The sequence below is a fragment of the Limanda limanda genome, unplaced genomic scaffold, assembly GCF_963576545.1.
Source record: "Limanda limanda unplaced genomic scaffold, fLimLim1.1 SCAFFOLD_39, whole genome shotgun sequence".
Taxonomy (NCBI): Eukaryota; Metazoa; Chordata; class Actinopteri; order Pleuronectiformes; family Pleuronectidae; genus Limanda; species Limanda limanda.
The window spans coordinates 628,950-649,604 of NW_026870574.1; the positions used below are offsets into that span (position 1 = coordinate 628,950).

Consider the following 20,655-nt stretch of genomic DNA (forward strand, 5'->3'; position numbering starts at 1 on the left):
TCAAGTCTCTCCGACCTTCACAAAAAAAGTTATTCAAGAATATCTCCTCAGATTTGGGGGAATTTCGTCGGTCGACCCCTTCCGAAGGTCGTACAAGCTCGTGGATGGTACCAATCGATCCGCAGGACCCAAATTAGTCCAGACGGAACCACTTTCCAAGTCTCTCCGACCTTCACCAAAAAAGTTATTCAAGAATATCTCCTTCTCCTATGTGCTTTTATCCCTAACCCTAACCCTAACCCTAACCCTAACGTGGCCTCACACAGAATAGATGTTCCCCACAGATAAACAGCTCTTTAGACACCAATCGTGATGGAGATTTCCAAGGTAAGTCGCTTGTTAGAATGACAGTAAAGCATCTCCTTGGGCCGTGCGGTGTATGGGGCACAGGAGTTGCCAGGCCGGGGGGGCCAAGGAGGCAGTGCTTTGGATACATCATACCAGGCTCCACTTCCTTCAACATGACAGGTAAGAGTGCAGAGAGGTGCCTAACCCTGACCTGAATCCATACACTAACCCTAACCAACCCTTCCCCATGCCTAAACCTAACCAGTATATCTCCGTCTGTCCGTCAGCACATGTGTTGACATTCCCCAAATCAGTCAATTTTACCATTTGCTCGTTCGACCCCTTCCGAAAGTCGGAGAAGCTCAAGGATGGTACCGATCGATGTGCATTGCCTCATTTAGTGGGGGTAGAGCCTACTTGCAAGTCTCTCCGACCTTCACAAAAAAAGTTATTCAAGAATATCTCCTCAGATTTTGGGGAATTTCGACGGTCGACCCCTTCCGAAGGTCGTACAAGCTCGGGGATGGTACCAATCGATCCGCAGGACCCAAATTAGTCCAGACGCAACCACTGTCCAAGTCTCTCCGACCTTCACAAAAAAAGTTATTCAAGAATATCTCCTCAGATTTTGGGGAATTTCGTCGGTCGACCCCTTCCGAAGGTCGTACAAGCTCGGGGATGGTACCAATCGATCCGCAGGACCCAAATTAGTCCAGACGCAACCACTTTTCAAGTCTCTCCGACCTTCACAAAAAAAGTTATTCAAGAATATCTCCTCAGATTTTGGGGAATTTCGTCGGTCGACCCTTTCCGAAGGTCGTACAAGCTCGGGGATGGTACCGATCGATGCGCATTGCCCCATTTAGTGGGAGTAAAGCCTACTTGCAAGTCTCTCCGCCCTTCACAAAAAAAGTTATTCAAGAATATCTCCTCAGATTTGGGGGAATTTCGTCGGTCGACCCCTTCCGAAGGTCGTACAAGCTCGTGGATGGAACCAATCGATCCGCAGGACCCAAATTAGTCCAGACGGAACCACTTTCCAAGTCTCTCCGACCTTCACCAAAAAAGTTATTCAAGAATATCTCCTCAGATTTGGGGGAATTTCGTCGGTCGACCCCTTCCGAAGGTCGTACAAGCTCGGGGATGGTACCAATCGATCCGCAGGGTTAGGGTTAGGGTTAGGGTTAGGGTTAGCTCCTGCCCTGACTACTGTGATTGGCTTATAAGCCTGTTTAAGCGATAGATCCCTGAACCACTTACATTGGGTCCAAATAGCTGACTCTGGTTTCTCACCAAGTCAACCAGCAGGTCTTGAGTGTTTGCTTTTCTACAGGGTAAGAACAGAGTGCACCGTTCCCAGCGGCACTGCAATGCTAGGTCAATGCGTGGAGAGAAGGGAGCAAGCTCCACATTTCTGCTCCTCTTGCCAAAAATCTGCTTAATATGTAGTCCCCATATAGAGGACATATCAGATATTAAACTGATAAGAACAGATACTACACTTGATCTTAGCCAAAAGGCCGAGAGGCGATAATCCCCAAGTGTTGGATGTCCACGCCAGGCTCTTGGCACAAATCTCACTTGATATGGTGCCACATTTGGAGGTGTGCATAACGATGGCTGCTGCTTATCACCTCCGCCCGAGCTCTCCTTTGTGGACGCTTGATTTCTGACCTAGACAGCTCTTTGACTTTTCACAATTTCAAAAGGCTCAGCCATGAAGCAAAGCCTGCCAAAAATATATTCAACTCATGTTTGTTCCTCTCCACGGAAGTCTTTAGTAAAAGGCGAAAGACTTGTGCGTTATGAAGAGAAACCAGAGTCAGCATGGCCCTGTGTTGGAGAGCAGCGGTGGAGCCTCTCGGTCACATTCACCACCTTCACGGTAGGCCTTTTCTTTCCGCATGTCAGAGCCCAGTATGCAACATTCCCACCCTGCCCCCATCTGGCAACCAAAATTATACACGTCTTTATTAGCTCCTGCCCTGACTAATGTGATTGGCTTTTAAGCCTGTTTAAGCGATAGATCCCTGAACCACTCTCATCTCACTTGATATGGTGCCACATTTGGAGGTGTGCATAACGATGGCTGCTGCTTATCACCTCCGCCCGAGCTCTCCTTTGTGGACGCTTGATTTCTGACCTAGACAGCTCTTTGACTTTTCACAATTTCAAAAGCGCACACATTCACCACCTTCACGGTAGGCCTTTTCTTTCCGCATGTCAGAGCCCAGTATGCAACATTCCCACCCCGCCCCCATCTGGCAACCAAAATTATACACGTCTTTATTAGCTCCTGCCCTGACTACTGTGATTGGCTTTTAAGCCTGTTTAAGCGATAGATCCCTGAACCACTTACATTGGGTCCAAATAGCTGACTCTGGTTTCTCACCAAGTCTCCCAGCAGGTCTTGAGTGTTTGCTTTTCTACAGGGTAAGAACAGAGTGCACCGTTCCCAGCGGCACTGCAATGCTAGGTCGATGCGTGGAGAGAAGGGAGCAAGCTCCACATTTCTGCTCCTCTTGCCAAAAATCTGCTTAATATGTAGTCCTCATATAGAGGACATATCAGATATTAAACTGATAAGAACAGATTTTTTTTTTTTTTTTTTTTTTTTTTTTTATTACAAAAAACTTTCATCAGTTACATACAAATCAAGACAAATCAAACATCACGTATGACCATCCCTAATACAACGTTCGGCATCAATTGTGCCCCTTGCAGGTATAGAATGTTCGTTTTTCAAAACCTTCCCTGTCCATGTTGCAAAAATAACAGGTGAAATAATAAACAAAAACAGCCCAAAGAAACCCTTTTGCCTTCCCTCTTAGCTCACCATATCCACCCAAACCCTCCCTTCCACCTCTCTAGAGCGGCATGCTTCCCCCACTTCTCCATGTCCCTTTTGATTTTCCCCTTTACCTCAGCTTCCACCCTCCTCATGATCCCTTCCACACCGCTGTCTTTATCTCTCTTTACCAGGTCTTGGCCAACCACATAATCCTCTTTGTAATACTTATGATATACCACATTGGGAAATTTCCTGAGCCTAAACCTCTTTCAACCTTATCCCAGGTCAAATTAAATCCTCGTACTACCTGCCTTAGCCGCTCCCCCACTTTACCCCATACTACCTTTGCAGTTGGACAGTCCCACATGACATGCCTGACCGTTTCCTCACCTGAACAGGTTGCCCGAGGGCACGCAGGGGATCTTGCCAACCCATGCCTGTACATGGTTTCCCGCACTGGCAGGCATTTGTGCAGGCATAACCAATTTATGTCTTTGAGCCTGTTGTCAAGCCCCCCAGGCTGGATCCCCCGCCAAATCTTTGTCGGGGTCCCCACCAACGGAAGTGCGACCACTGTCTTACTGACCTCTCTGTAGAGGGCTCTGTGATCTATTTGTATTGCTCTGTCGGAGGCCTCAGGATGAGCCCGCAGCCACCTAGCTGCATGGTTGTAATGCCATGGCTGCTGCTCCACCCTGGGTGCCAAATTGTTCCAGACCATCAACCCCCTAGCTTGGTACGCGAAATAAAGCCTTAAAAAATAGCCTGAGGGGTGCTCTATTGGAAAAGAAAGCTCCCTGCACAGGGAAGAAACAAAAATGCAGTCCAGTTTCAGCGGGAGGTGTGGCACATCCCTCCCTCCTGCTTCGATACCAGAAAGCATGCGAGTTCTGGCCACGTATTCGTATCTCCCCCCCCATATGAAATTGAACACAAAGCGCATGAGAGGTCTCCTCATGCTCACTGGCAGTGGGTATATGTATGCCAAATATAGCAGGGATGGCAGAATGTCTACCTTCAGAACAAGTACTTTCCTTATAAAGGTCAGGCACCTGCTCTTCCAGAGTGCAAGCTTCTTCTGGACTGCTGTAATTCGCCTGGTCCAGTTGATCGTGGCACTGTTGGCTGTCTCAAAGCTGACCCCTAGTACCTTCAGTGGTCCTGTGCAGAGCGACAACCCTCCCGGTACATCCGTCCTTTCTTTCCAACGCCCAAAGAACTTTACAGAGGACTTGGCGTGATTCAGTTTTGCTCCAGACACCCGACCAAAGTCCTGAAAAATCTCCAAGGATCGGATGAGACTCTCATCCCTGTCTAGCAGCAGTGTGGTGTCGTCTGCATACTGTGACAGCTTGACCCGTAGGCCTCTGCTGCCGGGAACCAGGAAACCTTTCACCCCTGGGTCAGCCCGAATGGTTGCCGCCAGGGGCTCTAAATAAAGGATGTAGAGCAGCGGTGAGAGTGGGCAGCCCTGTCTTACCCCTGAGTGCAACCTGAAAATTTCCCCTAAGTGCCCGTTGACTGACACCTTGCTCCCCACACCTGTGTATAATGTGCGCAGCCATTCGACAAAAACCTTGTTAAAGCCTAGCCTTTCCAACACCCTAAACATAAAACCCCAGTGAACCCTGTCAAAGGCCTTTGCCTGGTCGAGACCCACCACCATAAATGGCAGGTGTCTGTCTTCCGCCCACGCGGCAGCGTCTCGTATGAGCTGGAGATTCCACTTCACCGAGCGCCCTGCCACCCCACACGTTTGGTCCACATGGACCACGTGTGGAAGCGCTGTGCCCAGCCGATCCGCTAGGACCTTTGCCAGAAGTTTATAGTCAACACACAACATGGTCAGTGGCCGCCAGTTCCCGAGGTCGGTTCCATCCCCCTTCTTAAACAGAAGGGAGATCACTCCTGTGGCCATAGTCCCTCCCATTGCACCTGTGAGAAGTATTGTGGACAACACCTCCAACAATACCGGCCCGAGAATCTCCCAGAACTTGAGATAAAACTCCACCGGCAGTCCGTCTATGCCAGGCACCTTCCGCCTGTTCATTTTACCAAGGGCACCCTCGAGCTCTTTGAGGGTAAGCGGGGCCTCCAAAGTCTGCGCTATGTCGGACGGCACCTGCTTGGTCAGTAAGTTCAGAAAGATCTCCCCTCCCTCTACATCTACCTCTTTCTCCTGGAAACTTGTGCGGTAGTAGTCAGTAGCAGCCCCCACCATCTCAGCTGCTTCCGACACTACCACACCCTGCTTATCCCTGATTCCGGTCTGTACCTGTCTTTTCCTGTCTGCCCGTATTGAGTTGAAAAAAGCAGCGGAACACGTCTCGTGCTTCTCTAGGAAGTTTCGCCGTGCCTGCAACAGGTAAGCCCGGGCCCTTACCTCAAAGACCTCCCTAAGCTTTGCTTTTAGGGTGTCACAAGCCCGCTGATTTACTGTGCCACCGCTGTTTCCTTTGCTGTACTCCAGCTCGAGGAGGCGCTGTAAGCGAAAAACCTCCCTCTTTGCCAACCTCACCTTCCTTTTACAATAACTAACGCAAAACATTTTTATCCTTTTCTTGGCTACTTCCCACCACTCCATCACCCCAGGACACAATGGTCTTATTCCTAAAAGGTTTTTGAAAAATAGTTCAAAACTTTGTTTGAAAGTGTCCTCCTCTAATATGCTAATATTGAGGCGCCAGTACCCACGCCCAAAAATAGGCAGGCACAGGCGCACCTCAAACAGCAGCCCATCATGGTCAGAGAAGAACACAGGGAGCAGTCGACCTGACACCAGACTTAAAGACTTTGCTGCAAACACGTAGTCAAGACGTTTAAACGTACCACGTGAGTTACGCCATGTGGGGCCGTCTGCCAGAGGCCTGACCATCCTCCCCCCATCTACCAACCCGTGTCTAGCCATAAGGTGGGAGATGTAAATATCGCTGGTGTCCCCCCCCTTACCTAACTGCACATTGAAATCCCCACCTACAATTACCTGCCTATTGGTGGCCAAGTGTGGCTCTACCAACTCAAACATTTCTCTACGTTCCCTCTGAGTTTGTGGTCCATACACCACCACAACCCTGAGCTTGCTTGTCCCCCATGTGATGTCAGCCCCCATTATCCTCCCTTGGACAATAATGAAAACATCCTCCACCCTAATCTCTTTTACCCCAAACAAAATCCCTACCCCTGTAGAGTGGACCCCTCCCACGCTCCAGATTGAGTCCCCTTTCGTCCACTCCCTTGAGAAATTCGCAGCATCCCCCATGTCCCGTAAATGAACCTCCTGCAATAAACAAATATCAACATGCAGATGGTCCACAAAATCATAAACAGTCCTTCTTTTTAACGTATCCCTCATCCCTCTTACATTTAAAGAAAGCATCTTTACTACAGCCATTATAATTTGTATTTTTTTAAGTCTTTACTGTATCAAAACAATCAAAACAATCAAAATCAAAAAAAAAACACTCCTTACGGCAAAAAGAAGTCCTCTCTCTCCATCTGCTCCGCCCAGGAAAAGAGCACTGGATTAGGCGAAGTTGATGGTCTGTTGGGTCCCTCATATGCATCTTCCCCCAAAGGGGATGGTATATTGAGCAGGTAAGGAGGTAAATCCAGCTCCAGCCCCAAACCTTCTGCGAGCAGCTCACCTGGATCTCCTCCGATATGCTGCGTAGCCTCTCCACCCTTACCTAGCCCTGTGTTGCCCCCTTCCTGCTCCTGATGTCCTCCCTCCTCTGCAGCCCTTCTTTGCTGCCCTACGCCATAAATCATCCCACCATCATCTACCTTCTCTTGGTCCCCTCCCTCTGCCCCTGTGCCATCCCCCTTTGACTTTTTACTATGGCCCCCCTCCTTACTCTCTCCGCTTCTAATTGTCTTCCCCAGTCCGAAAACCTGTGATCCTTTCCGTGCCCCCTTCTTGACCTTGGAGTTGGCTGGACATGGGCTGATGAGAGGAAAGTCTCCCCCTGTGTTGTCACAGGGCACCTGGGCTTCGCTTTCCCCGCTGGCACTGCTTGTTGTTCCTTTCTCCGGGGGGACTTCCTCTGTTCCAATCTTAGAAAGATCCGTAGCTGGCTCCGCCTGTACCGGTGTGCATGTGCCATTCTCTGCAGGCACGGTTCTCTCTCCTGGGTCCTTTGCTTTTTCCGGCTCTCCATTGGACTTGGCTACTTCCGCAAAGGTCCTCCGTCGGCTAGGACAGTTGCGGTACAGGTGGCCCATTCCTCCACATCCATGACAGGCCTTGGGCCCTTTGCAATCTTTGGCCTCATGGCCCCCTTGGCCACAGGTACAGCAGCAGGCTCCGGAACAGCCTGCCTCTGTATGGCCAGACTGCCTGCAACGCCTACAGAAATCTGGTTGTCTGGCGTAAAACAGGTAACCACGGTCTGCACCAATGCTGAAAAGAGCCGGTGGATGCTTCAGTCCTCCAGGTCCTTCTGGGTCAGGGTTCAGCAGCACTTGGAACTGCCTTCTTCCTGTCCAGAATCCGCTCATGTCTTTTACGTACCTAGCACTAGTCACCACCTCTCCGTGCTGTCCCAAAAAAGCAACTAGTGCTCGATCTGTGACGAAAGGGTTGTACGTATGGACAGTGACAGTTCTGAAATTTGGTCTGTCCAGGTTCAAAATCTTGTAACCGGCTATGAATCTTGTCCCAGCCTCCTTTCTACAGGCTTCAGCCACTCTTGAATACACATCCTCACTGATCAGGGTAACGTCGAAAGCTTTTTCTTGCTGGTTCCACTGAATACAGTACACATCTTCTACCTTCAGCCTCAGTTGTTCCAAAATTACTTTTTTGCAGAACCAGTCTCTCGAAATTAGGTGTTCCTCCACTGATTCCGCCTGGAAACGTATAGTGTACCTCACCCCGACCTTTGGGCTCGTCTGTTCCTTGGAACCCCTTGGGGCCATCTTTGGGTCGTCTGTGTTTCTTCTTCGTCCACCTTTGCCCCCGTCGCTCCACTTGATCTTAGCCAAAAGGCCGAGAAGCGATAATCCCCAAGTGTTGGATGTCCACGCCAGGCTCTTGGCACAAATCTCACTTGAGATGGTGCCACATTTGGAGGTGTGCATAACGATGGCTGCTGCTTATCACCTCCGCCCGAGCTCTCCTTTGTGGACGCTTGATTTCTGACCTAGACAGCTCTTTGACTTTTCACAATTTCAAAAGGCTCAGCCATGAAGCAAAGCCTGCCAAAAATATATTCAACTCATGTTTGTTCCTCTCCACGGAAGTCTTTAGTAAAAGGCGAAAGACTTGTGCGTTATGAAGAGAAACCAGAGTCAGCATGGCCCTGTGTTGGAGAGCAGCGGTGGAGCCTCTCGGTCACATTCACCACCTTCACGGTAGGCCTTTTCTTTCCGCATGTCAGAGCCCAGTATGCAACATTCCCACCCCGCCCCCATCTGGCAACCAAAATTATACACGTCTTTATTAGCTCCTGCCCTGACTACTGTGATTGGCTTTTAAGCCTGTTTAAGCGATAGATCCCTGAACCACTTACATTGGGTCCAAATAGCTGACTCTGGTTTCTCACCAAGTCTCCCAGCAGGTCTTGAGTGTTTGCTTTTCTACAGGGTAAGAACAGAGTGCACTGTTCCCAGCGGCACTGCAATGCTAGGTCGATGCGTGGAGAGAAGGGAGCAAGCTCCACATTTCTGCTCCTCTTGCCAAAAATCTGCTTAATATGTAGTCCTCATATAGAGGACATATCAGATATTAAACTGATAAGAACAGATACTACACTTGATCTTAGCCAAAAGGCCGAGAAGCGATAATCCCCAAGTGTTGGATGTCCACGCCAGGCTCTTGGCGCAAATCTCACCTGATATGGTGCCACATTTGGAGGTGTGCATAACGATGGCTGCTGCTTATCACCTCCGCCCGAGCTCTCCTTTGTGGACGCTTGATTTCTGACCTAGACAGCTCTTTGACTTTTCACAATTTCAAAAGGCTCAGCCATGAAGCAAAGCCTGCCAAAAATATATTCAACTCATGTTTGTTCCTCTCCACGGAAGTCTTTAGTAAAAGGCGAAAGCCTTGTGCGTTATGAAGAGAAACCAGAGTCAGCATGGCCCTGTGTTGGAGAGCAGCGGTGGAGACTCTCGGTCACATTCACCACCTTCACGGTAGGCCTTTTCTTTCCGCATATCAGAGCCCAGTATGCAACATTCCCACCCCGCCCCCATTTGGCAACCAAAATTATACACGTCTTTATTAGCTCCTGCCCTGACTACTGTGATTGGCTTTTAAGCCTGTTTAAGCGATAGATCCCTGAACCACTTACATTGGGTCCAAATAGCTGACTCTGGTTTCTCACCAAGTCTACCAGCAGGTCTTGAGTGTTTGCTTTTCTACAGGATAAGAACAGAGTGCACCGTTCCCATCGGCACTGCAATGCTAGGTCGATGCGTGGAGAGAAGGGAGCAAGCTCCACATTTCTGCTCCTCTTTCCAAAAATCTGCTTAATATGTAGTCCTCATATAGAGGACATATCAGATATTAAACTGATAAGAACAGATACTACACTTGATCTTAGCCAAAAGGCCGAGAAGCAATAATCCCCAAGTGTTGGATGTCCACGCCAGGCTCTTGGCACAAATCTCACTTGAGATGGTGCCACATTTGGAGGTGTGCATAACGATGGCTGCTGCTTATCACCTCCGCCCGAGCTCTCCTTTGTGGACGCTTGATTTCTGACCTAGACAGCTCTTTGACTTTTCACAATTTCAAAAGGCTCAGCCATGAAGCAAAGTCTACCAAAAATATATTCAACTCATGTTTGTTCCTCTCCACGGAAGTCTTTAGTAAAAGGCGAAAGACTTGTGCGTTATGAAGAGAAACCAGAGTCAGCATGGCCCTGTGTTGGAGAGCAGCGGTGGAGCCTCTCGGTCACATTCACCACCTTCACGGTAGGCCTTTTCTTTCCGCATGTCAGAGCCCAGTATGCAACATTCCCACCCCGCCCCCATCTGGCAACCAAAATTATACACGTCCTAATTAGTTCCTGCCCTGACTACTGTGATTGGCTTTTAAGCCTGTTTAAGCGATAGATCCCTGAACCACTTACATTGGGTCCAAATAGCTGACTCTGGTTTCTCACCAAGTCTCCCAGCAGGTCTTGAGTGTTTGCTTTTCTACAGGGTAAGAACAGAGTGCACCGTTCCCAGCGGCACTGCAATGCTAGGTCGATGCGTGGAGAGAAGGGAGCAAGCTCCACATTTCTGCTCCTCTTGCCAAAAATCTGCTTAATATGTAGTCCCCATATAGAGGACATATCAGATATTAAACTGATAAGAACAGATACTACACTTGATCTTAGCCAAAAGGCCGAGAAGCGATAATCCCCAAGTGTTGGATGTCCACGCCAGGCTCTTGGCACAAATCTCACTTGATATGGTGCCACATTTGGAGGTGTGCATAACGATGGCTGCTGCTTATCACCTACGCCCGAGCTCTCCTTTGTGGACGCTTGATTTCTGACCTAGACAGCTCTTTGACTTTTCACAATTTCAAAAGGCTCAGCCATGAAGCAAAGCCTGCCAAAAATATATTCAACTCATGTTTGTTCCTCTCCACGGAAGTCTTTAGTAAAAGGCGAAAGACTTGTGCGTTATGAAGAGAAACCAGAGTCAGCATGGCCCTGTGTTGGAGAGCAGCGGTGGAGCCTCTCGGTCACATTCACCATCTTCACGGTAGGCCTTTTCTTTCCGCATGTCAGAGCCCAGTATGCAACATTCCCACCCCGCCCCCATCTGGCAACCAAAATTATACACGTCTTTATTAGCTCCTGCCCTGACTACTGTGATTGGCTTTTAAGCCTGTTTAAGCGATAGATCCCTGAACCACTTACATTGGGTCCAAATAGCTGACTCTGGTTTCTCAACAAGTCTCCAAGCAGGTCTTGACTGTTTGCTTTTCTACAGGGTAAGAACAGAGTGCACCGTTCCCAGCGGCACTGCAATGCTAGGTCGATGCGTGGAGAGAAGGGAGCAAGCTCCACATTTCTGCTCCTCTTGCCAAAAATCTGCTTAATATGTAGTCCTCACATAGAGGACATATCAGATATTAAACTGATAAGAACAGATACTACACTTGATCTTAGCCAAAAGGCCGAGAAGCGATAATCCCCAAGTGTTGGATGTCCACGCCAGGCTCTTGGCACAAATCTCACTTGATATGGTGCCACATTTGGAGGTGTGCATAACGATGGCTGCTGCTTATCACCTCCGCCCGAGCTCTCCTTTGTGGACGCTTGATTTCTGACCTAGACAGCTCTTTGACTTTTCACAATTTCAAAAGGCTCAGCCATGAAGCAAAGCCTGCCAAAAATATATTCAACTCATGTTTGTTCCTCTCCACGGAAGTCTTTAGTAAAAGGCGAAAGACTTGTGCGTTATGAAGAGAAACCAGAGTCAGCATGGCCCTGTGTTGAAGAGCAGCGGTGGAGCCTCTCGGTCACATTCACCACCTTCACGGTAGGCGTTTTTTTTTTCCGCATGTCAGAGCCCAGTATGCAACATTCCCACCCCGCCCCCATCTGGCAACCAAAATTATACACGTCTTTATTAGCTCCTGCCCTGACTACTGTGATTGGCTTTTAAGCCTGTTTAAGCGATAGATCCCTGAACCACTTACATTGGGTCCAAATAGCTGACTCTGGTTTCTCACCAAGTCTCCCAGCAGGTCTTGAGTGTTTGCTTTTCTACAGGGTAAGAACAGAGTGCACCGTTCCCAGCGGCACTGCAATGCTAGGTCGATGCGTGGAGAGAAGGGAGCAAACTCCACATTTCTGCTCCTCTTGCCAAAAATCTGCTTAATATGTAGTCCCCATATAGAGGACATATCAGATATTAAACTGATAAGAACAGATACTACACTTGATCTTAGCCAAAAGGCCGAGAAGCGATAATCCCCAAGTGTTGGATGTCCACGCCAGGCTCTTGGCACAAATCTCACTTGATATGGTGCCACATTTGGAGGTGTGCATAACGATGGCTGCTGCTTATCACCTCCGCCCGAGCTCTCCTTTGTGGACGCTTGATTTCTGACCTAGACAGCTCTTTGACTTTTCACAATTTCAAAAGGCTCAGCCATGAAGCAAAGCCTGCCAAAAATATATTCAACTTATGTTTGTTCCTCTCCACGGAAGTCTTTAGTAAAAGGCGAAAGACTTGTGCGTTATGAAGAGAAACCAGAGTCAGCATGGCCCTGTGTTGGAGAGCAGCGGTGGAGCCTCTCGGTCACATTCACCATCTTCACGGTAGGCCTTTTCTTTCCGCATGTCAGAGCCCAGTATGCAACATTCCCACCCCGCCCCCATCTGGCAACCAAAATTATACACGTCTTTATTAGCTCCTGCCCTGACTACTGTGATTGGCTTTTAAGCCTGTTTAAGCGATAGATCCCTGAACCACTTACATTGGGTCCAAATAGCTGACTCTGGTTTCTCACCAAGTCTACCAGCAGGTCTTGAGTGTCTGCTTTTCTACAGGGTAAGAACAGAGTGCACCGTTCCCAGCGGCACTGCAATGCTAGGTCGATGCGTGGAGAGAAGGGAGCAAGCTCCACATTTCTGCTCCTCTTTCCAAAAATCTGCTTAATATGTAGTCCTCATATAGAGGACATATCAGATATTAAACTGATAAGAACAGATACTACACTTGATCTTAGCCAAAAGGCCGAGAAGCAATAATCCCCAAGTGTTGGATGTCCACGCCAGGCTCTTGGCACAAATCTCACTTGAGATGGTGCCACATTTGGAGGTGTGCATAACGATGGCTGCTGCTTATCACCTCCGCCCGAGCTCTCCTTTGTGGACGCTTGATTTCTGACCTAGACAGCTCTTTGACTTTTCACAATTTCAAAAGGCTCAGCCATGAAGCAAAGTCTACCAAAAATATATTCAACTCATGTTTGTTCCTCTCCACGGAAGTCTTTAGTAAAAGGCGAAAGACTTGTGCGTTATGAAGAGAAACCAGAGTCAGCATGGCCCTGTGTTGGAGAGCAGCGGTGGAGCCTCTCGGTCACATTCACCACCTTCACGGTAGGCCTTTTCTTTCCGCACGTCAGAGCCCAGTATGCAACATTCCCACCCCGCCCCCATCTGGCAACCAAAATTATACACGTCCTAATTAGTTCCTGCCCTGACTACTGTGATTGGCTTTTAAGCCTGTTTAAGCGATAGATCCCTGAACCACTTACATTGGGTCCAAATAGCTGACTCTGGTTTCTCACCAAGTCTCCCAGCAGGTCTTGAGTGTTTGCTTTTCTACAGGGTAAGAACAGAGTGCACCGTTCCCAGCGGCACTGCAATGCTAGGTCGATGCGTGGAGAGAAGGGAGCAAGCTCCACATTTCTGCTCCTCTTGCCAAAAATCTGCTTAATATGTAGTCCTCATATAGAGGACATATCAGATATTAAACTGATAAGAACAGATACTACACTTGATCTTAGCCAAAAGGCCGAGAAGCGATAATCCCCAAGTGTTGGATGTCCACGCCAGGCTCTTGGCACAAATCTCACTTGAGATGGTGCCACATTTGGAGGTGTGCATAACGATGGCTGCTGCTTATCACCTCCGCCCGAGCTCTCCTTTGTGGACGCTTGATTTCTGACCTAGACAGCTCTTTGACTTTTCACAATTTCAAAAGGCTCAGCCATGAAGCAAAGTCTACCAAAAATATATTCAACTCATGTTTGTTCCTCTCCACGGAAGTCTTTAGTAAAAGGCGAAAGACTTGTGCGTTATGAAGAGAAACCAGAGTCAGCATGGCCCTGTGTTGGAGAGCAGCGGTGGAGCCTCTCGGTCACATTCACCACCTTCACGGTAGGCCTTTTCTTTCCGCATGTCAGAGCCCAGTATGCAACATTCCCACCCCGCCCCCATCTGGCAACCAAAATTATACACGTCCTAATTAGTTCCTGCCCTGACTACTGTGATTGGCTTTTAAGCCTGTTTAAGCGATAGATCCCTGAACCACTTACATTGGGTCCAAATAGCTGACTCTGGTTTCTCACCAAGTCTCCCAGCAGGTCTTGAGTGTTTGCTTTTCTACAGGGTAAGAACAGAGTGCACCGTTCCCAGCGGCACTGCAATGCTAGGTCGATGCGTGGAGAGAAGGGAGCAAGCTCCACATTTCTGCTCCTCTTGCCAAAAATCTGCTTAATATGTAGTCCCCATATAGAGGACATATCAGATATTAAACTGATAAGAACAGATACTACACTTGATCTTAGCCAAAAGGCCGAGAAGCGATAATCCCCAAGTGTTGGATGTCCACGCCAGGCTCTTGGCACAAATCTCACTTGATATGGTGCCACATTTGGAGGTGTGCATAACGATGGCTGCTGCTTATCACCTACGCCCGAGCTCTCCTTTGTGGACGCTTGATTTCTGACCTAGACAGCTCTTTGACTTTTCACAATTTCAAAAGGCTCAGCCATGAAGCAAAGCCTGCCAAAAATATATTCAACTCATGTTTGTTCCTCTCCACGGAAGTCTTTAGTAAAAGGCGAAAGACTTGTGCGTTATGAAGAGAAACCAGAGTCAGCATGGCCCTGTGTTGGAGAGCAGCGGTGGAGCCTCTCGGTCACATTCACCATCTTCACGGTAGGCCTTTTCTTTCCGCATGTCAGAGCCCAGTATGCAACATTCCCACCCCGCCCCCATCTGGCAACCAAAATTATACACGTCTTTATTAGCTCCTGCCCTGACTACTGTGATTGGCTTTTAAGCCTGTTTAAGCGATAGATCCCTGAACCACTTACATTGGGTCCAAATAGCTGACTCTGGTTTCTCAACAAGTCTCCCAGCAGGTCTTGACTGTTTGCTTTTCTACAGGGTAAGAACAGAGTGCACCGTTCCCAGCGGCACTGCAATGCTAGGTCGATGCGTGGAGAGAAGGGAGCAAGCTCCACATTTCTGCTCCTCTTGCCAAAAATCTGCTTAATATGTAGTCCTCACATAGAGGACATATCAGATATTAAACTGATAAGAACAGATACTACACTTGATCTTAGCCAAAAGGCCGAGAAGCGATAATCCCCAAGTGTTGGATGTCCACGCCAGGCTCTTGGCACAAATCTCACTTGATATGGTGCCACATTTGGAGGTGTGCATAACGATGGCTGCTGCTTATCACCTCCGCCCGAGCTCTCCTTTGTGGACGCTTGATTTCTGACCTAGACAGCTCTTTGACTTTTCACAATTTCAAAAGGCTCAGCCATGAAGCAAAGCCTGCCAAAAATATATTCAACTCATGTTTGTTCCTCTCCACGGAAGTCTTTAGTAAAAGGCGAAAGACTTGTGCGTTATGAAGAGAAACCAGAGTCAGCATGGCCCTGTGTTGGAGAGCAGCGGTGGAGCCTCTCGGTCACATTCACCACCTTCACGGTAGGCGTTTTTTTTTTCCGCATGTCAGAGCCCAGTATGCAACATTCCCACCCCGCCCCCATCTGGCAACCAAAATTATACACGTCTTTATTAGCTCCTGCCCTGACTACTGTGATTGGCTTTTAAGCCTGTTTAAGCGATAGATCCCTGAACCACTTACATTGGGTCCAAATAGCTGACTCTGGTTTCTCACCAAGTCTCCCAGCAGGTCTTGAGTGTTTGCTTTTCTACAGGGTAAGAACAGAGTGCACCGTTCCCAGCGGCACTGCAATGCTAGGTCGATGCGTGGAGAGAAGGGAGCAAGCTCCACATTTCTGCTCCTCTTGCCAAAAATCTGCTTAATATGTAGTCCCCATATAGAGGACATATCAGATATTAAACTGATAAGAACAGATACTACACTTGATCTTAGCCAAAAGGCCGAGAAGCGATAATCCCCAAGTGTTGGATGTCCACGCCAGGCTCTTGGCACAAATCTCACTTGATATGGTGCCACATTTGGAGGTGTGCATAACGATGGCTGCTGCTTATCACCTCCGCCCGAGCTCTCCTTTGTGGACGCTTGATTTCTGACCTAGACAGCTCTTTGACTTTTCACAATTTCAAAAGGCTCAGCCATGAAGCAAAGCCTGCCAAAAATATATTCAACTTATGTTTGTTCCTCTCCACGGAAGTCTTTAGTAAAAGGCGAAAGACTTGTGCGTTATGAAGAGAAACCAGAGTCAGCATGGCCCTGTGTTGGAGAGCAGCGGTGGAGCCTCTCGGTCACATTCACCATCTTCACGGTAGGCCTTTTCTTTCCGCATGTCAGAGCCCAGTATGCAACATTCCCACCCCGCCCCCATCTGGCAACCAAAATTATACACGTCTTTATTAGCTCCTGCCCTGACTACTGTGATTGGCTTTTAAGCCTGTTTAAGCGATAGATCCCTGAACCACTTACATTGGGTCCAAATAGCTGACTCTGGTTTCTCACCAAGTCTACCAGCAGGTCTTGAGTGTCTGCTTTTCTACAGGGTAAGAACAGAGTGCACCGTTCCCAGCGGCACTGCAATGCTAGGTCGATGCGTGGAGAGAAGGGAGCAAGCTCCACATTTCTGCTCCTCTTTCCAAAAATCTGCTTAATATGTAGTCCTCATATAGAGGACATATCAGATATTAAACTGATAAGAACAGATACTACACTTGATCTTAGCCAAAAGGCCGAGAAGCAATAATCCCCAAGTGTTGGATGTCCACGCCAGGCTCTTGGCACAAATCTCACTTGAGATGGTGCCACATTTGGAGGTGTGCATAACGATGGCTGCTGCTTATCACCTCCGCCCGAGCTCTCCTTTGTGGACGCTTGATTTCTGACCTAGACAGCTCTTTGACTTTTCACAATTTCAAAAGGCTCAGCCATGAAGCAAAGTCTACCAAAAATATATTCAACTCATGTTTGTTCCTCTCCACGGAAGTCTTTAGTAAAAGGCGAAAGACTTGTGCGTTATGAAGAGAAACCAGAGTCAGCATGGCCCTGTGTTGGAGAGCAGCGGTGGAGCCTCTCGGTCACATTCACCATCTTCACGGTAGGCCTTTTCTTTCCGCATGTCAGAGCCCAGTATGCAACATTCCCACCCCGCCCCCATCTGGCAACCAAAATTATACACGTCTTTATTAGCTCCTGCCCTGACTACTGTGATTGGCTTTTAAGCCTGTTTAAGCGATAGATCCCTGAACCACTTACATTGGGTCCAAATAGCTGACTCTGGTTTCTCAACAAGTCTCCCAGCAGGTCTTGACTGTTTGCTTTTCTACAGGGTAAGAACAGAGTGCACCGTTCCCAGCGGCACTGCAATGCTAGGTCGATGCGTGGAGAGAAGGGAGCAAGCTCCACATTTCTGCTCCTCTTGCCAAAAATCTGCTTAATATGTAGTCCTCACATAGAGGACATATCAGATATTAAACTGATAAGAACAGATACTACACTTGATCTTAGCCAAAAGGCCGAGAAGCGATAATCCCCAAGTGTTGGATGTCCACGCCAGGCTCTTGGCACAAATCTCACTTGAGATGGTGCCACATTTGGAGGTGTGCATAACGATGGCTGCTGCTTATCACCTCCGCCCGAGCTCTCCTTTGTGGACGCTTGATTTCTGACCTAGACAGCTCTTTGACTTTTCACAATTTCAAAAGGCTCAGCCATGAAGCAAAGCCTGCCAAAAATATATTCAACTCATGTTTGTTCCTCTCCACGGAAGTCTTTAGTAAAAGGCGAAAGACTTGTGCGTTATGAAGAGAAACCAGAGTCAGCATGGCCCTGTGTTGGAGAGCAGCGGTGGAGCCTCTCGGTCACATTCACCACCTTCACGGTAGGCCTTTTCTTTCCGCATGTCAGAGCCCAGTATGCAACATTCCCACCCCGCCCCCATCTGGCAACCAAAATTATACACGTCTTTATTAGCTCCTGCCCTGACTACTGTGATTGGCTTTTAAGCCTGTTTAAGCGATAGATCCCTGAACCACTTACATTGGGTCCAAATAGCTGACTCTGGTTTCTCACCAAGTCTCCCAGCAGGTCTTGAGTGTTTGCTTTTCTACAGGGTAAGAACAGAGTGCACCGTTCCCAGCGGCACTGCAATGCTAGGTCGATGCGTGGAGAGAAGGGAGCAAGCTCCACATTTCTGCTCCTCTTGCCAAAAATCTGCTTAATATGTAGTCCCCATATAGAGGACATATCAGATATTAAACTGATAAGAACAGATACTACACTTGATCTTAGCCAAAAGGCCGAGAAGCGATAATCCCCAAGTGTTGGATGTCCACGCCAGGCTCTTGGCACAAATCTCACTTGATATGGTGCCACATTTGGAGGTGTGCATAACGATGGCTGCTGCTTATCACCTCCGCCCGAGCTCTCCTTTGTGGACGCTTGATTTCTGACCTAGACAGCTCTTTGACTTTTCACAATTTCAAAAGGCTCAGCCATGAAGCAAAGCCTGCCAAAAATATATTCAACTCATGTTTGTTCCTCTCCACGGAAGTCTTTAGTAAAAGGCGAAAGACTTGTGCGTTATGAAGAGAAACCAGAGTCAGCATGGCCCTGTGTTGGAGAGCAGCGGTGGAGCCTCTCGGTCACATTCACCACCTTTACGGTAGGCCTTTTCTTTCCGCATGTCAGAGCCCAGTATGCAACATTCCCACCCCGCCCCCATTTGGCAACCAAAATTATACACGTCTTTATTAGCTCCTGCCCTGACTACTGTGATTGGCTTTTAAGCCTGTTTAAGCGATTGATCCCTGAACCACTTACATTGGGTCCAAATAGCTGACTCTGGTTTCTCACCAAGTCTCCCAGCAGGTCTTGAGTGTTTGCTTTTCTACAGGGTAAGAACAGAGTGCACCGTTCCCAGCGGCACTGCAATGCTAGGTCGATGCGTGGAGAGAAGGAAGGAAGCTCCACATTTCTGCTCCTCTTGCCAAAAATCTGCTTAATATGTAGTCCTCATATAGAGGACATATCAGATATTAAACTGATAAGAACATATACTACACTTGATCTTAGCCAAAAGGCCGAGAAGCGATAATCCCCAAGTGTTGGATGTCCACGCGAGGCTCTTGGCACAAATCTCACTTGATATGGTGCCACATTTGGAGGTGTGCATAACGATGGCTGCTGCTTATCACCTCCGCCCGAGCTCTCCTTTGTGGACGCTTGATTTCTGACCTAGACAGCTCTTTGACTTTTCACAATTTCAAAAGGCTCAGCCATGAAGCAAAGCCTGCCAAAAATATATTCAACTCATGTTTGTTCCTCTCCACGGAAGTCTTTAGTAAAAGGCGAAAGACTTGTGCGTTATGAAGAGAAACCAGAGTCAGCATGGCCCTGTGTTGGAGAGCAGCGGTGGAGCCTCTCGGTCACATTCACCACCTTCACGGTAGGCCTTTTCTTTCCGCATGTCAGAGCCCAGTATGCAACATTCCCACCCCGCCCCCATCTGGCAACCAAAATTATACACGTCTTTATTAGCTCCTGCCCTGACTACTGTGATTGGCTTTTAAGCCTGTTTAAGCGATAGATCCCTGAACCACTTACATTGGGTCCAAATAGCTGACTCTGGTTTCTCAACAAGTCTCCCAGCAGGTCTTGACTGTTTGCTTTTCTACAGGGTAAGAACAGAGTGCACCGTTCCCAGCGGCACTGCAATGCTAGGTCGATGCGTGGAGAGAAGGGAGCAAGCTCCACATTTCTGCTCCTCTTGCCAAAAATCTGCTTAATATGTAGTCCTCACATAGAGGACATATCAGATATTAAACTGATAAGAACAGATACTACACTTGATCTTAGCCAAAAGGCCGAGAAGCGATAATCCCCAAGTGTTGGATGTCCACGCCAGGCTCTTGGCACAAATCTCACTTGAGATGGTGCCACATTTGGAGGTGTGCATAACGATGGCTGCTGCTTATCACCTCCGCCCGAGCTCTCCTTTGTGGACGCTTGATTTCTGACCTAGACAGCTCTTTGACTTTTCACAATTTCAAAAGGCTCAGCCATGAAGCAAAGCCTGCCAAAAATATATTCAACTCATGTTTGTTCCTCTCCACGGAAGTCTTTAGTAAAAGGCGAAAGACTTGTGCGTTATGAAGAGAAACCAGAGTCAGCATGGCCCTGTGTTGGAGAGCAGCGGTGGAGCCTCTCGGTCACATTCACCACCTTCACGGTAGGCCTTTTCTTTCCGCATGTCAGAGCCCAGTATGCAACATTCCCACCCCGCCCCCATCTGGCAACCAAAATTATACACGTCTTTATTAGCTCCTGCCCTGACTACTGTGATTGGCTTTTAAGCCTGTTTAAGCGATAGATCCCTGAACCACTTACATTGGGTCCAAATAACTGACTCTGGTTTCTCACCAAGTCTCCCAGCAGGTCTTGAGTGTTTGCTTTTCTACAGGGTAAGAACAGAGTGCACCGTTCCCAGCGGCACTGCAATGCTAGGTCGATGCGTGGAGAGAAGGGAGCAAGCTCCACATTTCTGCTCCTCTTGCCAAAAATCTGCTTAATATGTAGTCCTCATATAGAGGACATATCAGATATTAAACTGATAAGAACAGATACTACTCTTGATCTTAGCCAAAAGGCCGAGAAGCGATAATCCCCAAGTGTTGGATGTCCACGCCAGGCTCTTGGCACAAATC

General features: G+C 48.2%; 35 non-coding genes across 35 annotated transcripts; all 35 read right to left on the bottom strand.

Annotated features, from left to right (window-relative positions):
• Positions 1-1,628: 1,628 nt before the first annotated feature.
• On the bottom strand, positions 1,629-1,820 carry LOC132997513 (U2 spliceosomal RNA). The gene has a single exon (XR_009677570.1). It is a non-coding gene; the product is annotated as a U2 spliceosomal RNA (small nuclear RNA).
• Positions 1,821-2,000: 180 nt separating this feature from the next.
• LOC132997557 (U5 spliceosomal RNA) lies at positions 2,001-2,113 on the bottom strand. The gene has a single exon (XR_009677609.1). It is a non-coding gene; the product is annotated as a U5 spliceosomal RNA (small nuclear RNA).
• Positions 2,114-2,727: 614 nt separating this feature from the next.
• LOC132997549 (U2 spliceosomal RNA) lies at positions 2,728-2,925 on the bottom strand. Its single transcript, XR_009677601.1, has one exon. It is a non-coding gene; the product is annotated as a U2 spliceosomal RNA (small nuclear RNA).
• Positions 2,926-8,258: 5,333 nt separating this feature from the next.
• LOC132997558 (U5 spliceosomal RNA) lies at positions 8,259-8,371 on the bottom strand. Its single transcript, XR_009677610.1, has one exon. It is a non-coding gene; the product is annotated as a U5 spliceosomal RNA (small nuclear RNA).
• Positions 8,372-8,669: 298 nt separating this feature from the next.
• Positions 8,670-8,861, bottom strand: LOC132997504 (U2 spliceosomal RNA). The gene has a single exon (XR_009677561.1). It is a non-coding gene; the product is annotated as a U2 spliceosomal RNA (small nuclear RNA).
• A 180-nt stretch (positions 8,862-9,041) lies between these two features.
• LOC132997695 (U5 spliceosomal RNA) lies at positions 9,042-9,154 on the bottom strand. The gene has a single exon (XR_009677739.1). It is a non-coding gene; the product is annotated as a U5 spliceosomal RNA (small nuclear RNA).
• Positions 9,155-9,452: 298 nt separating this feature from the next.
• LOC132997506 (U2 spliceosomal RNA) lies at positions 9,453-9,644 on the bottom strand. Its single transcript, XR_009677563.1, has one exon. It is a non-coding gene; the product is annotated as a U2 spliceosomal RNA (small nuclear RNA).
• Positions 9,645-9,825: 181 nt separating this feature from the next.
• LOC132997653 (U5 spliceosomal RNA) lies at positions 9,826-9,937 on the bottom strand. Its single transcript, XR_009677699.1, has one exon. It is a non-coding gene; the product is annotated as a U5 spliceosomal RNA (small nuclear RNA).
• A 298-nt stretch (positions 9,938-10,235) lies between these two features.
• LOC132997479 (U2 spliceosomal RNA) lies at positions 10,236-10,427 on the bottom strand. The gene has a single exon (XR_009677538.1). It is a non-coding gene; the product is annotated as a U2 spliceosomal RNA (small nuclear RNA).
• Positions 10,428-10,607: 180 nt separating this feature from the next.
• Positions 10,608-10,720, bottom strand: LOC132997559 (U5 spliceosomal RNA). Its single transcript, XR_009677611.1, has one exon. It is a non-coding gene; the product is annotated as a U5 spliceosomal RNA (small nuclear RNA).
• A 298-nt stretch (positions 10,721-11,018) lies between these two features.
• Positions 11,019-11,210, bottom strand: LOC132997720 (U2 spliceosomal RNA). Its single transcript, XR_009677763.1, has one exon. It is a non-coding gene; the product is annotated as a U2 spliceosomal RNA (small nuclear RNA).
• A 180-nt stretch (positions 11,211-11,390) lies between these two features.
• On the bottom strand, positions 11,391-11,503 carry LOC132997560 (U5 spliceosomal RNA). The gene has a single exon (XR_009677612.1). It is a non-coding gene; the product is annotated as a U5 spliceosomal RNA (small nuclear RNA).
• A 300-nt stretch (positions 11,504-11,803) lies between these two features.
• On the bottom strand, positions 11,804-11,995 carry LOC132997514 (U2 spliceosomal RNA). Its single transcript, XR_009677571.1, has one exon. It is a non-coding gene; the product is annotated as a U2 spliceosomal RNA (small nuclear RNA).
• Positions 11,996-12,175: 180 nt separating this feature from the next.
• On the bottom strand, positions 12,176-12,288 carry LOC132997690 (U5 spliceosomal RNA). Its single transcript, XR_009677733.1, has one exon. It is a non-coding gene; the product is annotated as a U5 spliceosomal RNA (small nuclear RNA).
• A 298-nt stretch (positions 12,289-12,586) lies between these two features.
• Positions 12,587-12,778, bottom strand: LOC132997463 (U2 spliceosomal RNA). The gene has a single exon (XR_009677522.1). It is a non-coding gene; the product is annotated as a U2 spliceosomal RNA (small nuclear RNA).
• A 181-nt stretch (positions 12,779-12,959) lies between these two features.
• Positions 12,960-13,071, bottom strand: LOC132997654 (U5 spliceosomal RNA). The gene has a single exon (XR_009677700.1). It is a non-coding gene; the product is annotated as a U5 spliceosomal RNA (small nuclear RNA).
• A 298-nt stretch (positions 13,072-13,369) lies between these two features.
• Positions 13,370-13,561, bottom strand: LOC132997486 (U2 spliceosomal RNA). Its single transcript, XR_009677544.1, has one exon. It is a non-coding gene; the product is annotated as a U2 spliceosomal RNA (small nuclear RNA).
• Positions 13,562-13,742: 181 nt separating this feature from the next.
• LOC132997656 (U5 spliceosomal RNA) lies at positions 13,743-13,854 on the bottom strand. The gene has a single exon (XR_009677701.1). It is a non-coding gene; the product is annotated as a U5 spliceosomal RNA (small nuclear RNA).
• Positions 13,855-14,152: 298 nt separating this feature from the next.
• Positions 14,153-14,344, bottom strand: LOC132997480 (U2 spliceosomal RNA). The gene has a single exon (XR_009677539.1). It is a non-coding gene; the product is annotated as a U2 spliceosomal RNA (small nuclear RNA).
• A 180-nt stretch (positions 14,345-14,524) lies between these two features.
• On the bottom strand, positions 14,525-14,637 carry LOC132997561 (U5 spliceosomal RNA). The gene has a single exon (XR_009677613.1). It is a non-coding gene; the product is annotated as a U5 spliceosomal RNA (small nuclear RNA).
• Positions 14,638-14,935: 298 nt separating this feature from the next.
• Positions 14,936-15,127, bottom strand: LOC132997722 (U2 spliceosomal RNA). The gene has a single exon (XR_009677765.1). It is a non-coding gene; the product is annotated as a U2 spliceosomal RNA (small nuclear RNA).
• A 180-nt stretch (positions 15,128-15,307) lies between these two features.
• Positions 15,308-15,420, bottom strand: LOC132997562 (U5 spliceosomal RNA). Its single transcript, XR_009677614.1, has one exon. It is a non-coding gene; the product is annotated as a U5 spliceosomal RNA (small nuclear RNA).
• Positions 15,421-15,720: 300 nt separating this feature from the next.
• On the bottom strand, positions 15,721-15,912 carry LOC132997481 (U2 spliceosomal RNA). The gene has a single exon (XR_009677540.1). It is a non-coding gene; the product is annotated as a U2 spliceosomal RNA (small nuclear RNA).
• Positions 15,913-16,092: 180 nt separating this feature from the next.
• On the bottom strand, positions 16,093-16,205 carry LOC132997691 (U5 spliceosomal RNA). The gene has a single exon (XR_009677734.1). It is a non-coding gene; the product is annotated as a U5 spliceosomal RNA (small nuclear RNA).
• Positions 16,206-16,503: 298 nt separating this feature from the next.
• Positions 16,504-16,695, bottom strand: LOC132997474 (U2 spliceosomal RNA). Its single transcript, XR_009677533.1, has one exon. It is a non-coding gene; the product is annotated as a U2 spliceosomal RNA (small nuclear RNA).
• Positions 16,696-16,876: 181 nt separating this feature from the next.
• On the bottom strand, positions 16,877-16,988 carry LOC132997657 (U5 spliceosomal RNA). Its single transcript, XR_009677702.1, has one exon. It is a non-coding gene; the product is annotated as a U5 spliceosomal RNA (small nuclear RNA).
• Positions 16,989-17,286: 298 nt separating this feature from the next.
• On the bottom strand, positions 17,287-17,478 carry LOC132997723 (U2 spliceosomal RNA). Its single transcript, XR_009677766.1, has one exon. It is a non-coding gene; the product is annotated as a U2 spliceosomal RNA (small nuclear RNA).
• Positions 17,479-17,658: 180 nt separating this feature from the next.
• LOC132997563 (U5 spliceosomal RNA) lies at positions 17,659-17,771 on the bottom strand. Its single transcript, XR_009677615.1, has one exon. It is a non-coding gene; the product is annotated as a U5 spliceosomal RNA (small nuclear RNA).
• Positions 17,772-18,069: 298 nt separating this feature from the next.
• Positions 18,070-18,261, bottom strand: LOC132997482 (U2 spliceosomal RNA). Its single transcript, XR_009677541.1, has one exon. It is a non-coding gene; the product is annotated as a U2 spliceosomal RNA (small nuclear RNA).
• Positions 18,262-18,441: 180 nt separating this feature from the next.
• On the bottom strand, positions 18,442-18,554 carry LOC132997565 (U5 spliceosomal RNA). Its single transcript, XR_009677616.1, has one exon. It is a non-coding gene; the product is annotated as a U5 spliceosomal RNA (small nuclear RNA).
• Positions 18,555-18,852: 298 nt separating this feature from the next.
• Positions 18,853-19,044, bottom strand: LOC132997536 (U2 spliceosomal RNA). The gene has a single exon (XR_009677591.1). It is a non-coding gene; the product is annotated as a U2 spliceosomal RNA (small nuclear RNA).
• Positions 19,045-19,224: 180 nt separating this feature from the next.
• LOC132997566 (U5 spliceosomal RNA) lies at positions 19,225-19,337 on the bottom strand. Its single transcript, XR_009677617.1, has one exon. It is a non-coding gene; the product is annotated as a U5 spliceosomal RNA (small nuclear RNA).
• A 298-nt stretch (positions 19,338-19,635) lies between these two features.
• On the bottom strand, positions 19,636-19,827 carry LOC132997724 (U2 spliceosomal RNA). The gene has a single exon (XR_009677767.1). It is a non-coding gene; the product is annotated as a U2 spliceosomal RNA (small nuclear RNA).
• Positions 19,828-20,007: 180 nt separating this feature from the next.
• LOC132997567 (U5 spliceosomal RNA) lies at positions 20,008-20,120 on the bottom strand. The gene has a single exon (XR_009677618.1). It is a non-coding gene; the product is annotated as a U5 spliceosomal RNA (small nuclear RNA).
• A 298-nt stretch (positions 20,121-20,418) lies between these two features.
• Positions 20,419-20,610, bottom strand: LOC132997502 (U2 spliceosomal RNA). Its single transcript, XR_009677559.1, has one exon. It is a non-coding gene; the product is annotated as a U2 spliceosomal RNA (small nuclear RNA).
• Between the last annotated feature and the right edge of the window lie 45 nt (positions 20,611-20,655).